At 42.3% G+C, this 17,745-nt stretch overlaps 1 long non-coding RNA gene across 1 annotated transcript in view; it reads left to right on the top strand.

The window, feature by feature from the left end:
* Positions 1-2,185, top strand: part of LOC111968329 (uncharacterized) — a 32,274-nt gene extending 30,089 nt beyond the window's left edge. Inside the window, exons 2-3 of the long non-coding RNA XR_002877866.2 lie at positions 786-847; positions 1,027-2,185. This is a non-coding gene — a long non-coding RNA (uncharacterized lncRNA). The remainder of the gene's footprint in view (positions 1-785; positions 848-1,026) is intronic.
* The last annotated feature ends 15,560 nt before the right edge of the window (positions 2,186-17,745 follow it).

The following is a 17,745-nucleotide window of genomic DNA, read 5'->3' as shown; positions in this document are numbered from 1 at the left end:
TGTTTTCACTAACATTTGTCTTCATGTCCATGTGGTGTTCTGTGTCTGGCTGTGTTGATTACGAACAAGCGTGAAAATGAGTTTTCTTTCACCGTTCTACCTACCAGAGATTTACCCCGATGCTGCCAATGGCTTGCGGCTATTAAGAATTATGTTTACAGTGACCAAATGTTATCAGAGGGATTTTCAGGCTGATCTGATGGGGAATCTATACAAGTGATTCGATACCATTGTTTTTTTCCTTTCACATCAAAACGAAAGATTCTCTATTAGACAGAACATAACATTAGCTACCTTAGCTGGACTAGGTAAATTAGCTAGCGTTTACAGTCCTGTATAGAACTCTAAATGCCATCAGCTAAATCATATAGCTAACAAGCTATATTTTGGATACACACTGTCAATAAATTTTGACCTATGCAATGGTAGTCACTGCTAGACTGGTACCTTCAGCAGCTAAGCTAATGTTAGCAAATAAGAGTAGCTCAATCGGATAGCCATCTATTCCACCCTTGTCTGGAAAACACTCCGTTACTAAAAATAGAATTGTCGATATAGCGTACTCACTCTCTGTGTGTTGGTAGCAATGATGAGTGTGTATAAATCTATGGTTGTTTAGTTGGTTCTCAGCTGGCTAGCAATCTTGCTGCCAATTTAGTGACGCTAGCTAACAGCAAGCTGACAATATTGAAATGACCATGTTAGGTGTGCAAAGCTAGCCAGTCTAATAAAGATCAATACAATTAGTGGGGTTGTTAAATAGTGTGTTGTGTGTTTTGTTGTAGGTGGTACAGAATCTGATTCCACTGGCATGTGCTTCCAAACCATAGCTCTGCACAAGGTGAAGGTAAGTTGGCAAAAATATTTACAAGATGATGGCTAAATTAGCTGAATTTACAGTAAGCATGGCATAAACATGAACTGGGTAGTGTTTGTATGGGTTTATGTTTGTATTTAAGGGCCACAGAGTACCTTCCGGACCATGTAATCAGTTTAATGTACCCCTTTTCTCGTGGTAAAACTCAGGTGGTCTGGAGACCTTCCACAGTGCCCTGCTGAAAAATACCCCATAACGTTGGGAACATCGAAACATCGTCATCTATTTGTTCGAAACATCGTCTTCTCCTGGCAGCATTTACCCTCCAGCTTCACAAGCTTGAAAACCACATCCAGAATTTATTTTTATTTTTTTAAAGTTCGTTTTGGAGTCAGAGTTTCAGTATAGTTTGTTTTTCAAAACGGGTGTGTTCATTATTTTATTTCAGTTTACAAAATAGTTTTTTCATGATTTGTTTTCTTTTTAGTTTCAATTTCGGTTTACTAATAACCTTGACATACACATTACACTAACCATAAATGGACCTCTTCAATTTGGTGCCAAAATAAAAACAGTATGACGTTATCTCCTTCTTATTTCCAGAGGGCTTGTGAAACTCAGAGACTACTGAATCCCACCTTTCTTCCTCGGTCTAGTGTAGTTTTAGGCTACCCTTGAAAAAGCAACTGATTGTGTCTCCCTTCCCTTTCTCTCATACCCCATTTGTCAGTTGGGCAATTTCTGTGCCTCAGTCTAGCAGCAGGGGACGAATGGATGGAAGCGATGGAACCTTGGGTGTCAAACCCTGTTTACAACAGGGCTTGCTGTGTTTAGTCTCTTCATTCCAGAATGCCTTCCATCATTCTTTGGAATTTACTGTATCTTTCTAAAGTTGTTACAGTATATTTTATGCTGCCATTTGCAATACTATGTAAAAGTTCTGAGTGAGTCCCTAATATATTCAGTCATTGGTAAGCCTGCAATTCGGTTTCTCTTTATTTGCTTGAAATTGATAGTGATGTTATTGCCACTACACATACCTAGACATAATGTACTGATCTCCAACATCTCATATTATTTCTGCTTCTTACAATAGATCCTTGTGACATGCTATTAAAAAAATGGCTCATGATTCTTTAACCTCAAGACCTTTCCTAACATGTCATAAGGCTTATCCTCCAAAAGCCTTATGGTAGATTTTTCAGTTATATACTGATGTGATATCCAAAGATACTGTTTATATATATATTATTGACCTGACAATGGCTAGTGGGTGGGTTGTAAATTGAAAATGCAAATTACTCTTATGGAATTTATTTTCGCTGCTTGTGGAGTGCTTGAACCAAGTTCAAATGTTGAGAAGACAAATAAAAAATGTTGGACTAATTTGTTTCATGCCTTTTGTGGCTTCACTCAGTGGGGATAGGGTCTTTTGTCTTTGTCCCACAGACCTGAATCTACAACTCCAATCCTGAAGCCTCTGAGAACATGATCATATATCTGAAATTACGTTATATTAATGCATTGAAATTGCGTTCCATGACATCAAACACACTAATGTATGTGCTTTTACCATTACTACTCTTAAGCAACAGAGTATCTATTGTCCATATGGAGGTTGTCTATGAATATAGAGCGAGCTGAGCACCCACCCAACCCTCTGGAGGAGCCATGACGTGATGTCACTGCCATGTGCCATGAGGCCAGGTGTGGCGGTCACATAGATCGAGACAACCGGAGACTGTGAGAAAAGTGGCCTGGGGTGTCAAGGATTAAATGGAGACAGAAATGCTCCGTCAAATGAAATTACTAATTATAACCTTCCCCTCCCAATTTGATTTCCCACTGTATGGAGAACTGATGGTCCCCCTGTAAATGGGACTCAGACCCAGGGCCATAATGAGGGAGAAGAGTGCCTAAAAAAGGGTAGTCTCTCGTTGAGTGACACCTTTGATGCCGAAAACCAATTAGATTGAGCAGAATGGGTGCTGGAGGACTTGGATCCCATGCACTTTCTAGTTGATTATATTCTGTCACAGACACAGGACTTGATTTGTCAATTCCATATCAGGTTGTAAAGCGGGGGGGGGGGGRMMMMRGGGWTTGATGGAGTGGGGGGTGGAGGGTGGAGAGCCAGAGAGAACAAATGACTGTCTGATAATGGGCATTCCGCACACGGTGTGACATTTCCTACCCAGCTGTCCATCCGTGGGGCTGTCTGGCATTTAAGAACGAGGGGTCTTTGTTTGGCCCTGGTCTGAAAGGAGGCCCTGAGCAGTTTCCCAGAGAGGAAACTGAGAGGCTAATAGACTAAGTGAGATGTGTTGCCAGGTTCTTTCATTATGTCTGTGTATTCCAGGAAGGCCGTGTTAACGAGCCTCAGCCTCAGGTTGAGTGTAACAAGCTGTCTGTCACACCACAGAGAAAGGGCCTGTCGCTAATGAGGGACAGAAGCACGATTGACATCCCCCTCCATCATTCCATGGTGGGACTCTCGAGGAGAAGGAGGAGGAGTGAGAGGAAAGAGTGGTGATGAATGAGGTTGTGGCCGAACACTGTTTTATCTTACATAGTCTACACACTGTGCCATGTCAAGGTTTCAGCCACTTTCTTTCTACAGATGAATTAAATTGACCATTTTGCCACTTGGACATGGTTAGACAGTAAGGGCTAATTGTTTATGTTTAATGTTTAATTCAAAACAATTTGGGTACAAATGATGCGCTGGTATCAATGAGATAATTTCACAAAAAATATGTTGTTACTTACAATCACAAACCTTTATTTAACTAGGCAAGTCAGTTAAGAAAAATTCTTATTTATAATGACGGCCTACGCCAGCCAAACCCCGATGACGCTGGGCCATTTGTGCGCCGCCCTATGGGACTCACAATCACGGCCGGTTGTGATACAGCCTGGAATCAAACCAGGGTGTCTGTAGTGACGCCTCAAGCACCGAGATGCAGTGCCTTAGACTGCTGCGCCACTCGGGAGCCCATAATTGCATGCCTATCAATTGCAAATCCAGGAAGACTCTGAAAAATACACTGAGTGTAAAAAACATTAGGAACAGCTTCCTAATATGGAGTTGCACCCACTTTCTTGGCCTCAGAACAGACTCAATTGGTCGGGGCATGGATTCTACAAGGTGTCAAGTGTTCCACAAGGATGCTGGCCCATGTTGACTCCAAAGCTTTCCACAGTTGTGTCAAGTTGGCTGGATATCCTTTGGGTGGTAGACCATTCTTGATCACACTATTGAGCGTGAAAAAACCCAGCAGCGTTGCAGTTCTTGACACACCCAAACCAGTGTGCCTAGCACCTACTACCATACCCGTTCAAAAGCACTTAAATCTTTTGTCTTGCCCATTCACCCTCTGAGGGGCACACATACACAATCAATGTCTCAAGGCTTAAAAATCCTTCTTTGACCTGTCTCCTCCCCTTCATCTACACTGATTGAAGTGGATTTAACAAGTGACATCAATAAGGGATCATAGCTTTCACCTGGTCAGTCTGTCATGGAAAGAGCAGATGTTCCTAATGATTTGTATATTCAGTGTATATTATAAACCACCTAGATGTATTTTTCCCCTGAGTGGAAACGACACGTCTGTGATTTTAAGAGTTTTCCCTTGTAGTGGTGTAATTTTAATTGGGTTTAAAATTTAAAATTGGGCAATTTCAGTTGATCTCTTCTCAGGTGAGTCGGTGAATTCACCCAGAAGAGTACATATTACTTTCTCCACTCTCCTCTCAGATGGTTTAAAGGGGCTGGTTCAAGCCAAGGGACGTTTCTTACAGTAATTCAGCCATGTAGTATTAAAGAGACTCATACTTCAGATGCTAATGGTTTTTGTGCATTGCCTGTATGAATTATGGAAAAGTATATCAGAATTCTCTCTGTCCAACACTGGCCTTCTTTCCCCAGATGGACATCTAGCTAGGCTGCTTTTGGGTTAACAATGTAGAATGCAAATGATAGATTATATAAAAAAACATATATTTATTTTATGCGTTTCTGAACATGTTATAAAACTAGTTATGTCATCTTACATTTTAGCCATGAATTAAACAATTTCACCTTTTTCAATTTACGGGTCTCCCTGACATAATTGTTACCTACAACGAAAACCAAAACAGTCCCATTTCAGCGCAAACTAAGCTGAACTCCGTGCCCCCACCCCCTCCACCCAGTGTGTCACCAACAGGCCACCGTCCAGGCCGTCTTAGCAGTACCCTCATCCATCATTGTCCTTAACAAAACAGACAAAATGAGCCTGTGAAAAGTAGTAGCTACTGTAGTGTGTGTCTGGATCCCCTTACAGAGCTACACAGTGTTGATGTTGTAAAAGGAACCAGAAGCAGCCAAGCTGGCATTGATTTTCAGGTCAGGTCATTCATCCATTCAGAGGGAGCCGGGCGGCCGCTCTCCCCATGCTCTCTGCTCTCCCTCCTGCCTGGCCTAACCGACTGGGTGGGTGATGAGGCACTGAGGGAGCACAAAACCCAGGACAGCCCACAATACCACCAAACAAAACGCACAACTATCAAATCAGAATACAGGCTTGAACAGGAAATCATTCGGTGTGAAGATGATATAGCTGTGGCGGATAAACTGGCTGGATGTAGCCGCTGTTTGACTTTGAGGATAGATTATTAATTGTACTGTACATCATTGGAAAATGGATTGTGTGCTGGCTGGCAAATCAACAGTTTTTGGTTAGGCCTGTGTCCATCATTTCTATAAGAGTGAAAGTAAAATGGGTAGGGGACTCAGATTAACTTTAGTTTTGAAACAATGAGTCTTCACAAGCACAAATGTCTTAAATATCAACCCATGCTTTTCTCTAAAACAAAAAATCTTTGACCTTGTGCTTCATCTTAATCATTATTATAATAACTGAAAATCTGAACACAACTGACAATTTTATGCATGTAGAGTCGTATGCAAAAACATTTAACCCAAAACACGTTTTCTGTGACCCCTCGGAGCAGGTGACAAACACTGACTAAATATTCACAGTGTTGGGGAGTAGTGAACTACATGTAGTTTAACTAGTAATTTAACAACCTTTTGCAGTAGCTTGGTGGTAGTTGAACTAAATGCAAATCTAGGTAGTGTTTTCAGTAGTTATTTGCTTTTTTGCCATGTAGTGGTGTAGCTAACTACTCGAACTACACACTACTTTTTGTGCAAAAATAAAATGAGTGAAGTAACCAATCATTTCCTCTCTTTTTCAGCATCAGACCTCCTTAATTCTCAAATTACACATTCGGTTAACATTTGACTCCAGATTGATCTGTTCTTGCAATTTGTAGTCTGACATTTTAGATATGATAATTGATCACTAAGTTGTTTAAACTACCTATTCAAAGTAACTGTAGTTAAGTCAAACATATTTTTCTTAAGGGTAGCTTTAGTGTAGCTTACCTTCTTCCAGTGTAATCGGTAGCTTGGTAAACTATATTTTCAGAGTAGCTTCCTCAACACTGCTAATTTGTATTGCTCATCATGCCTCCATATTTTAACTTTTAACCTCCATTACGTTCTTTCTTTGTATGGCAACAGCCTCCAACTCTCATTAAGTCACATCAAACATGAACACTTAAACTAACACATCCCCCCCATGCACTGAGACAACACTTGCGATGACAATCTGCCACAGTTGGGTAACCCACGTAAACTGTAGCTACTGTTGAGGAACACTTTTAACAGAGACAATACAGCATCTAAAATCATTTAGAATAAATTAAATGGAAAATAAAAAATTTATTCAAAATGAATTTAAAATGATCAACTAAGATAAGTAATACACTCCATTGTTTACATTATACTGAACAAAAATAAACAACATGCAAACATTTCAAAGATTTTACTGAGTTACAGTTCATATGAGGGAATCATTCAACTGAAATAAATGTATTAGGGCGCTAATCTATGGATTTCACATGACTGGGAATACAGATATGCATCTCTTGGTCACAGACACCTTTAAAAAAAAGTAGGGGCGTGGATCAGAAAACCAGTCAGTATCTGGTGTGACCACCATTTGCCTCATGCAGCGCAACATTTCCTTCGCATAGAGTTGATCAGGCTGTTGATTGTGACCTCTGGAATGTTGTCTCACTCCTCTTCAATGGCTGTGCAAAGTTGCTGGATATTGGCGGGAACTGAAACACGCTGTCGTACACGTCGATCCAGAGCATCCCAAACATGCTCAATGGGTGACATGTCTCGTGACAATGGGCCTCGGGATCTCGTCACTGTATCTCTGTGCATTCAAATTGCCATCGATAAAACGCAATTGTGTTCATTGTCCATAGCTTATGTATGCCCATACCACAACTCCACCATGGGGCACTCTGTTCACAACATTGACGTCAGCAAGCCACTCGCCCTCACAACGCGTGGTCTGCGGTTGTGAGGCTGGTTGGACATACTGCCATCTCTAAAAATTACGTTGAGGCGGCTTATGGTAGAGACATGAACATTCAATTCTCTGGCAACAGTTCTGGCAGACATTCCTGCAGTCAGGATGCCAATTGCATGCTCCCTCAAAACTCAAGACATTTGTGAAATTGAGTTGTGTGACAAAACTGCACATTTTAGAGTGGCCTTTTATTGTCCCCAGCACAAGGTGCACCTGTGTAATGATCATGCTGTTTATTCAGCTTCTTGATATGCCACACCTTTCAAGTGGATGGATTATCTTGGCAAAGGAGAAAGGCTCACTAACGGGGATGTAAACACAACATTTGAGAGAAATAAGCTTTTTGTGCGTATGGACAATTTTTTGGGATCTTTTATTTCAGCTCATGAAACATGGGACCAACACTTTACATGTTGTGTTTATATTTTTGTTCAGTATAGTTTGATCCACTACATTCTAGAGAAAATATTGAAAACTAGAGGAATCTTTGCTACTTATTGGATCCCTCTTTTGAATCCATTTAATCTCCTGTGCACACAAAAATGTCTGTCACTGTATGAGTGAACAGGACTACTCAATGACATTCAAACCTCGATGGCCTAGCCCTATCCCAAGTGACTAGTCTGTAATCTCCATCACCAACTTGACGACGAGTTTCAGGTTGTATAAATAAATCCAGGAACAACCAAACTACATGGGTGTTTACCCCACATGGCCATACCCTCCTCACCTCCTTCCCTAAACAGCATGATGCCAGATTTAGGGGCTCTAAGGGGGGCTGTAGGTGGGTCACACGCCATGCTCCCTCTCCCCTGACCTTTTAGAATCTCCGTCCTTGTCACAGCACATTTCCTCCGGGCTATGACCTAATAAACTAATCTCTCCACCCTCCCATCCCCTCTCCATCCTCCCCTCCGTCCCCTGTCTCAGGCAGGCTCTCTCGCTCTCTCTCTCTGCAGCGACCAGGCCGGGAAGATCAGGCCAGGCAACAGAATACCCAACACACACACACACTTGGCATGGATGGAATTAAGGCTCCTAGTGTATTTGGGGCAAAGTTCATCCTCTCTGTGTATCTCAACATGGAACATGTATCGAGGAGGGGTCAGGTCAATAAATACCCCAGTTAGGGTTAACGGTCTAAGACCCAGGGCCACCATGTTAGAACAGTCTTATAACATCTTATAAAGATGCCCTGAAAATGTATTTGATGACATATTTCTTTACTCCCTGGAAAGAGGAATTAGGATTTTTAAAGCATGATCTGGGTATATACAGTAACTATGAGGCCATTACATCCCTACCTGATACTATTTCCTTAATTGTATATATAATTACTCATAGATGGGGACAGTTGTTTTGGGGGTTTTCTTTGGGGGGGTGGGGGGTGCATGTATTTCCAGCATTGTCCACTAGGTTTGCTGCAGGTAGAAAATCCTTGGAAATGTTATGTTATTGACACAAGCTGTCTCCAATCAACTAATCAAAGTCTGGTTGCGCATGAGTGTTGGGTGGGGGGGAAATCGCCTAAGCCAGGGGAGGTGTAGATCTACGAATCTTAATTGCATAAAGCTTATTATTTGGCAGGGAATACCATTTCTTGGAGGATGAACTTGAGCAAAGTGAGGTGTAAAATCACTGTTATACAAATTGTATTCAAATCAAATTTTACTTCTCACATGCGCCGAATACAACAGGTGTAGACCTTACAGTGAAATGCTTACTTCAATCCCTTAACCAACAATGCAGTTAAGAAAAAAATACCTAAAAATAAATAAAAATAAAAGTAACAAATAATTAAAGAGCAGCAGTAAATAACAATAGCGAGGCTATATACAAGGGTACCGGTACAGAGTCAATGTGCGGGGGCACCGGTTAGTGGAGGTAATATTATGTACATGTAGGTAGAGTTATTAAAGTGACTATGCATAGATAATAATAAACAGAGTAGCAGCAGTGTAAAAGGGGGGGAGACAAATAGTCTGTGTAGCCATTTGATTAGATGTTCAGGAAGCTGTTTAGAATTGGCTAGAAGCTGTTTAGAAGCCTCTTGGACCTAGACTTGGTGCTCCGGTACCGCTTGCCGTGTGGTAGCAGAGAGAACAGTCTATGACTACGGTGACTGGAGTCTTTGACAATTGTTAAGGCCTTCCTCTGACACCGCCTGGTATAGAGGTCCTGGATGGCAGGAAGCTTGGCCCCAGTGATGTACTGGGTAGTACGCACTACACTCTGTAGTGCCTTGCAGTCGGAGGCCGAGCATTTGCCATACCATTCCCTGCCCAATAATAGGTTTAGTGTGATTAAGATTCCTAGAGCTACGCCTCCCTTGGCTTAGGCAATCCTCCCACCCAAACACTCACCAGACATAGATTGATTTATTGGAGAGAGCTTGTGTAAATGAAATAACATTTCCTAGGAATTTCTACTTGCAGCAAACCTAGTGGATAATGCTGGAAATACAATAAAAAGAAATAAAAACAATTGTCCCTGGTTATACAACTTAAAACAAGTAAACAAAACCAAAAAACACTGTACTGCAAACAAAAAAGGCCGATATCTCTTTCCCTTTAAAAGTGCAGTTTCCCTTTACATTTCCAGACATCGTTAATACATCATCCTCATGGTAGACTTAGTAGTCTGCTGAAGAATGGTTATTCAACGTCCTGGCAACCCAGTCAGTCGTACTGTAGAGTTAAGTCCCACATGGTTCCCTATTCCCTATAACCTGCATTACTTTTGACCAGACCCCTATGGGCCCTAGTCGAAAGTCGTGCACTACATAGGGAATAGGGTGTAACTTGGGACACAGCCTGAAACTGCTCTCATAACCATCATCTGTGCTGCAGTGAGAGTTCAGGAGGTCATAGTGCTGTAGGGAATGTGTCACTACAGTAACTTTAGGAAAGTAAACATACATTCATGGTTTATCTACATGTAAATTATACACAAGTAACTCTAGTCATGTGTACAGTAAGAACATGTTCAGAGTGTATGTGTTTAACTCATACAGTATGATCAGTGTGTAGATTTGGCCCAGACAATGTCAACTAGAGTTTCTAAATAGAAATATGCTACGCCAGTACCCAAAATACCATAAACATTGATCTTAAATGGCCCCCAAAAATAGCACTATAGACTGTACATTATCCAAAATGGTTTCACTATAGATCAAACATATTGAAGATGTGTCCATAAAATTACACACAATTCTAGTGCTCGTAGAACCTCATTCACTATTGAAATACATACCAGGCTAACTGCAGCTCCCGGATTGTGCTGTTCCAGTTTATGGGCAATTTTTACCATATCAACCTATGATGCTTTAACCAAATGTATATGTGCAATATTACAAACATAAACATTCAACAGTAGTCAATTTTATTTCACCTTTATTTAAACAGGTAGGCCAGTTGAGAACAAGTTCTCGTTTACAACTGCGACCTGGTCAAGATAAAGCAAAGCAGTGCGACAAAAACAACAACACAGAGTTACACATGAGGTAAACAAACATAGAATCACTAACACAATAGGAAAAATCTGTATACAGTGTGTGCAAATGAAGTAAGGAGGTAAGACAATAAATAGGCCAATGGTGGCGAAGTAATTACAATTTAGCAATTTGATATATGTGCAGATGAGGATGTGCAAGTAGAAATACTTGTGTGCAAAAGAGCAGAAAAACAAATATGGGGATGAGGTAGGTAGTTGGTTGGATGGCTATTTACAGATGGGCTGTGTACAGCTGCAGCGATCGGCAAGCTGCTCTGACAGCTGATGCTTAAAGTTAGTGAGGGAGATATAAGACTCCAGCTTCAGTGATTTTTACAATTCGTTCCGGTCATAGGCAGCAGAGAAGGAAAGGCGGCCAAAGGAGGTGTTGGCTTTGGGGATGACCAGTGAAATATACCTGCTGGAGCGCGTGCTACGGGTGGGTGTTGCTATGGTGACCTGTGAGCTGAGATAAGGCGGAGCTTTACCTAGCAAAGACTTATAGATGACCTGGAGCCAGTGGGTTTGGCGAAGAAATATGTAGCGAGGACCAGCCAACGAGAGCATACAAGTCGCAGTGGTGGGTAGTATATGGGGCTTTGGTGACAAAACGGATGGCACTGTGATAGACTGCATCCAATTTGCTGAGTAGAGTGTTGGAGGCTATTTTGTAAATTACATCGCCAAAGTCAAGGATCGGTAGGATAGTCAGTTTTACAAGGTATGTTTGGCAGCATGAGTGAAGGAGGCTTTGTTGTGAAATAGGAAGCCAATTCTAGATTTAACTTTGGATTGGAGATGCTTAATGTGAGTGTGGAAGGAGAGTTTACAGTCTAGCCAGACACCTAGGTATTTATAGTTGTCCACATATTCTAAGTCATAACCGTCCAGAGTAGTGATGCTAGTCGGGCGGGCGGGTGCGGGCAGCGATCGTTTGAAGAGCATGCATTTCGTTTTACTAGCATTTAAGAGCAGTTGGAGGCCACGGAAAAACTGTTGTATGGCGTTGAAGCTCGTTTGGAGGTTCGTTAACACAAATAGATCAAGGTGAATCATACCTAGTGTTGCATATAGAGTAAATATACTACTGGGTGATACAAGTCTGAGTTATTCCTGCGCTATAGCCAACTCCTGCAGTCTCTCAGAGCCATCCTCCTCTCCAGCCTCCCTGTCTCTATGAATGGCAACGCAGTGTTAAAGCATGCAGCCAGGCTCCTGCAGCTCTGGGTCTTCCCTGTGCTGTGCTTTGCTTTTTTTCTTTCTGTCAGAGTTTGCGTGCCGTTTTATAATGTTTTCATTGATGTCAAGACCTTGGTATAAAACATGAATAGCACTGCACTAATTCCCCTTGCAGTCCGCTGTGTTCTATCCTACCTTCCTCCATCAGCAACTGACATAGCTGCAGGACTATTTACTCTACACCTTATTTCCCCTTTATCTTAGATGTCCCAGGATGTCAAAGGCTGTGAATTTAATATTGATTTCATAAAGTACTTTTACTGTAACATGTCCGTTTGGATTAGGCTCAAGAGGCAGCCAGGCTCACGCAGTGAGCTGGGTTTGCACGCAATGTGGCTGTGCCTGCCCTCGTGGAGTGGCTAGCTGGAGCGAGCGCTTTATTTATTGAAGTGACAGTCTGCTGTGAAAGCGGGGACAGCACACAGCTCCCAGCTATCTCCGTGTCTTGTGTACACAACGTTCGTGTTCTGTGTATACATTATGCTATGAGACGAGAGTGGATTGGAGAGATGTATCATTTGCTGATATGTAAACAGACATGAGTTTATAGATTGTATTAAACCCCAGTGGCTCTATGTGGACTGGCGATGGAAACAGGGGCCATGCAGGGTGGCTTGCTGTGTGACCTGGGCCCCAGTGCCTCCCCCTCGTCACCCCTTTGTGAGCTATTGGAGTGGGGGGATATTATGTGTGGCAGCCATCACGTCCCCACACCCCTGATATAGACTGATGTCTATTGGTGGGGAAGGCTGCTTGTTACAGCACTGACCATACAGTATCAACACACCCTCATATCCAAAACAAACATGATATCCCCTGGGCTCACAGACCAAAAAGGTTATCTGGGATTCAGGAAAACACAACTACACATTCCTATTGCTACAGTAGAGTACCCTTCAATGCTGCATGCAGTAGTTATTGGAATCAAGCTAAATGATAACTGAGTGAGCATAACTACAAATATACATTGATACTCTTAATATAAGGTGTCACAAATGAACTTTTTCAGGATTTGTAAGTCTGTGTAACAGTCGATTTGACAAAAAAAAAAAGGCTAACACAGCTAGGCTCATATGACTGGCTGTTCGCTAATTGCTGGTGGTGTTTGCCCACCCATTAAGTGAACTTTCCTCTGCCACGTTCAAGAGGCAGCTTATTAGGCCGTACTGCCACCAGCCAACACTCTTTAAATCATATTTTAGACATATTTAAGACAAACTGACAATTTCTTCATTAACTAACGTAAACCTGGATAGAAAAAGAAAAAGAAAATGTTCAGTTGTTCTAAAGTCTAAGATGCAGTGTTTTACAAGGGATGAAAAAAAGGATAGAAGATAGAATAACATGCCAACATGCATAATGGGGTTGAGGATGACAGTGTTGCCAGAAAATCCTCCCTCAGCCACCTCTGGCCCTAAACACAAACACTGAGAATGCATGCTAATGAAATATGCTGAATTTATTGCATTTAAGATGCAGCCCAGTTTATACACAGCAGCTGTCCCCGGGACTCAGATAGCAAACATCCTATACAGAGGCTGCATGGGAGATGGTTGACATCCTGCACTCTAGCTATCAGTGCACAAATACCAAGCCAGAACTCTCAAAAGCTTGTTTCTATTCAATTGGCAGTTGCTCTTAACCAAATTGAGACTTTTTTTAAAGGAGCCCTCGTCTTGTGTCCCTACCTCTTTAAAGGCTACATGATATTCAAAAACAGATAAAGAATAGTTTGTCAATTTTCCGACAGAGAGAAAATACTGCATAGCTCTGTCTAGTCTAAGACGCAGTATTGCATATTTGGAGGGAGGAGGACCTATACCCACATTGCGAGCCATACAACTCTCCAAGCTCTTGCTGGAGGAAATATTGATTGACAGACACCATCAAAACTAAACTAATGGTGTTTTCTAAAGCAAGAAATAGATATCTGAACCTTTCACCTATTACTACCTGTCAGGGCAATGAGATTGAGACTGTAACTTCATATAAATATCTTGAATATCAATTGAAATTGCATATTCAACAACTTACAAAACAATTTAAGCTGAAGTTGGGATTGTATTTTAGGAATAAGGCATGTTTTTCTTTTGAAGCCAGAAGGAGGCTAGTATCAGCTACATTTATGATTTTACTTCCGCTCAGTGTTTGAAATCAATTGACACCCTTTACCATGGCGCATTGAGATTTATTTTAAACTGTAAAACCCTTACGCACCACTGCACTTTATATACCAGGGTTGGCTGGCTTCTAGTCACTCGTAGGATCAGTCACTGGTATACTTTTATTTACAAAGCCATTTTGGGTTTACTACCATTTTATTTGGGCATTTTTATTGTTCAGAAATGTGGTGGGTACTCTCTTCGTTCGCAGGACTTTATCCTGTTAACTGTTCCAAATGCCCAAACTGAATTTGATAAAAGGGCTTTTATGTAATCTGCGCCATCGGCTTGGAACACCATACAAAATACTTTTAAACTGGAGAACTTCTCCCGATTGGTGTTTTTAAATCACAGATGAAGGATTTTGAGGCTGATTTCGTGACCTGTCAATGTTTGTAATTTACTGTTTTATGATTTTGTTATACTCTTGTGAATTCTATGGTTTTTACTAGATTACTTGTAGTTTTTCATGTTGTCTGTCTGTAATTGTGTAATGACTTGGTGCTGCCTATCTTGGCCAGGACACTCTTGAAAAACAGATTTCATGTCTCAATGAGTACTTCCTGGTTAAATAAAGGTTAAATAAAAAAATAATAAATCAAAGAGAGGAAAGAGAAAATAAATATGTCCTCTTGCTCTCTCCCTCTACTGTTTGTTCTCTAAAGTGTGTTGTATCATAAACACATGTCAATTTGTAGTGGGAGGGAGTTCAGAGTAGTTGAGTCCTGCGTCTCTGCTCTTAAGCTGCAGCCAAAACCGCTCTGTGGTCTGCTCAGCCATGAATGTCCCAATGCAGGCAGGGGAGATAGCAGTGATAGGGAAGGGGAGACATACGGGGGAGGAAATGGCAGTCAGGTGGAGGCAGGTGAGACCGTTTGAGGCAGGCAAGAGGAGAGGAGGGGAGGCAGGGAGAGACCAGGGGGAGAGCAGGCCAGGCCAGCCCAGCCTAATAAGGTCTGGAAGTCATGACGTTTTTTAATCCAGAGAGGAATTCCAGCAGAGCATTAGACAGATGGGGCAGAGCGGTTGAGGTTCGTACACTTGCTGGCAGAGCTCTGATCCGTGTTCTTCCCATCATTAGCACCAATTCAGGCCTGCAGAACCTGACCTGGCAGAACAAATTAGTCCACCTGCAGGCCCCCTGCCAGGTTAAGACCTGGGCTCCATCCTGTCAGGGGCCCTCATGGTCGGTTTATTAATGAGCATGTTTTTTCATCCAGGAGAGAGAGAGATTCTCTACATATTCTCCCCCAGAGCCCTTACGGATTCCAACACTGTTCATGACAACAGCAACGGTAATGCATGTACAACAAATTGTTTGTGTCAAATCAGATTTGGTTATGCATCAGTATGTTTCATTTCAGTGCAGGAGGACCAGCTGTGTATGCTGGCTGGTGCAACTGTAGTGTGATTCGGGTTAGACTTCAGAATACCTGGGTCGTATTTATTAGGCACTAAACGGAAGAAAAGGGACTGAAAACAGAGGGACTACCTGGACATGTCCAATAAGAAGCGCTTGTTTCTCTACGTTGTGCCCCAATCAATACAACCCTGCTTAACCACTATACTGGACCCCCCCCCCCCCCCCCAGTGTTTGATCAAGACCCTGAGTGCCCCGGATGCTCGATGGTCCCACCACAACCCTCTATATTTCATAAAAACAATTAAGAGGGCCGGCGCAGACGCTCCCTCGTTGACAGAGTCACTCACTGTTGAGAAACGTCTGCACTGTGATGTGTTGCCAAACCATTAAAAGAGCCATTAAAAAAAATCCCTGTTTGCACCAAGTCTGCTCCTCAACCACAGCTCAGAGCTATTGATGTCAAGTTATATTAAAAGCGCAGCACTGCGCTCTGGGGCCCGGGTTGGCATGTTTTTGCAGGTGAATTTACTAACATTGCACATGATAAGGCTGTGGTTCACAAATCTCCTAAAAGCTGATTAATAATACAGAGGAATTCAATTGAACGAGGCAAAGAAGACAAGTCCTATACCATGCGTTATAGGGAAATAATGCACGCTCTAGAATGTCCTTCAAGCCAATCAGAAACGAGTATTCAACAATGCCATGGTATAAAGCATGAAAAGGCTGAAACCCAAGGTTGGGGCTTGGAAGAATGGCGCCGGAGGGGATGGCTGCCGTTTTACGGGCTCCTAACCAATTGTGCCATTTTGTGTGTTTTCTCGCATTGTTTAACTTATTTTGTACGTAATGTTGATGCTACCATATCTTATGACCGAAAAGAGCTTCTGGGTATGAGAACAGCAATTACTCACCTTGAACTGGACGAAGATTTTTTCTTTAATGAGTCCGAAGCAAAGAAATTAATGTTACTCCCAGACAAGGCCCAATTCCCGTCATTCGCATGAAAAAAATAAGGAAATACAGGGGGCAGAGATCAGGGTGCCTTGTAAGAATTCTTCGGGGAGTCGGTAACACGCTCAGTTCTATTGGGCAACGTGCAATCACTGGAGAATAAACTGGAGGAGCTCCGTTCGAGACTATCCTTCCAACGGGACATTAAAAACTGTAATATCTTATGTTTCACCGAGTCGTGGCTGAACGACGACACGGATAATGTACAGTTGGCTGGGCATCGGTAGGACAGAACACCTATGTCCGGTAAGACGAGGGGTGGGGGTGTGTGTCTATTTGTCAATAATAGCTGGTGCGCGATGTCTAATATTAAGGTAGTCTCGAGGTATTGCTCGCCTGAGGTAGACTACCTCATGATAAGCCGTAGACCGCACTATCTACTAAGAGAGTTTATCTACATTTCTTAGGCCGTCTATTTACCACCACAACTGATGCTGGCACTAAGACCGCACTCAATGTGCTGTTTAAGGCCATAAGCAAACAAGAAAATGCTCATCCAGAAGCAGTGCTCCTAGTGGCCGGGGACTATAATGCAGGCACACTTAAATCCATTTTACCTCATTTCTACCAGCAACCAGAGGAAAAAAATACAAAAAAACAACCACCTTTATGCCACACACAGAGACTCATACAAAGCTCTTTTTCACCCTCTATTTGAAAAATCCGACCATAATTCTATGCTCCTGATTCCTGCTTACAAGCAAAAACTAAAGCAGGAAGTACCAGTAACTCGCTCAATACGGAAGTGGTCAGATGACGCAGATTCTACGCTACAGCACTGTTTTGCTAGCACAGACTGGAATATGTTCCGGGATTCATCCAATGCCTTTAAGTGCATCGACAACGTCATCCCTACAATGACCATACGTACATATCCCAACCAGAAGTCATGGATTACAGGCAACATCTGCACCGAGCTAAAGACCAGAGCTGCTGCATTCAAGGAGCGGGACACCAATCCAGAAATCCTGCGATGCCCTCAGATGAACCATCAAACAGGCAAAGCGTCGAATACAGGACAAAGATTGAATCCTACTACACTGGCTCTGACATTGTTGGATGTGGCAGGGCTGACAAACTATTATGGACTACAAAGGGAAACCCAGCCATGAGCTGCCCAGTGACGTGAGCCTACCAGACGGTCTAAATGCCTTTTATGCTCGCTTCGAGACAAGCAACACTGCAGCATGCATGAGAGCACCAGCTGTTCCGGATGACTGTGTG

Source organism: Salvelinus sp. IW2-2015, linkage group LG9 (genome assembly GCF_002910315.2).
Source record: "Salvelinus sp. IW2-2015 linkage group LG9, ASM291031v2, whole genome shotgun sequence".
Classification (NCBI taxonomy): domain Eukaryota; kingdom Metazoa; phylum Chordata; class Actinopteri; order Salmoniformes; family Salmonidae; genus Salvelinus; species Salvelinus sp. IW2-2015.
This window is presented reverse-complemented; position numbering and strand designations above follow the sequence as displayed.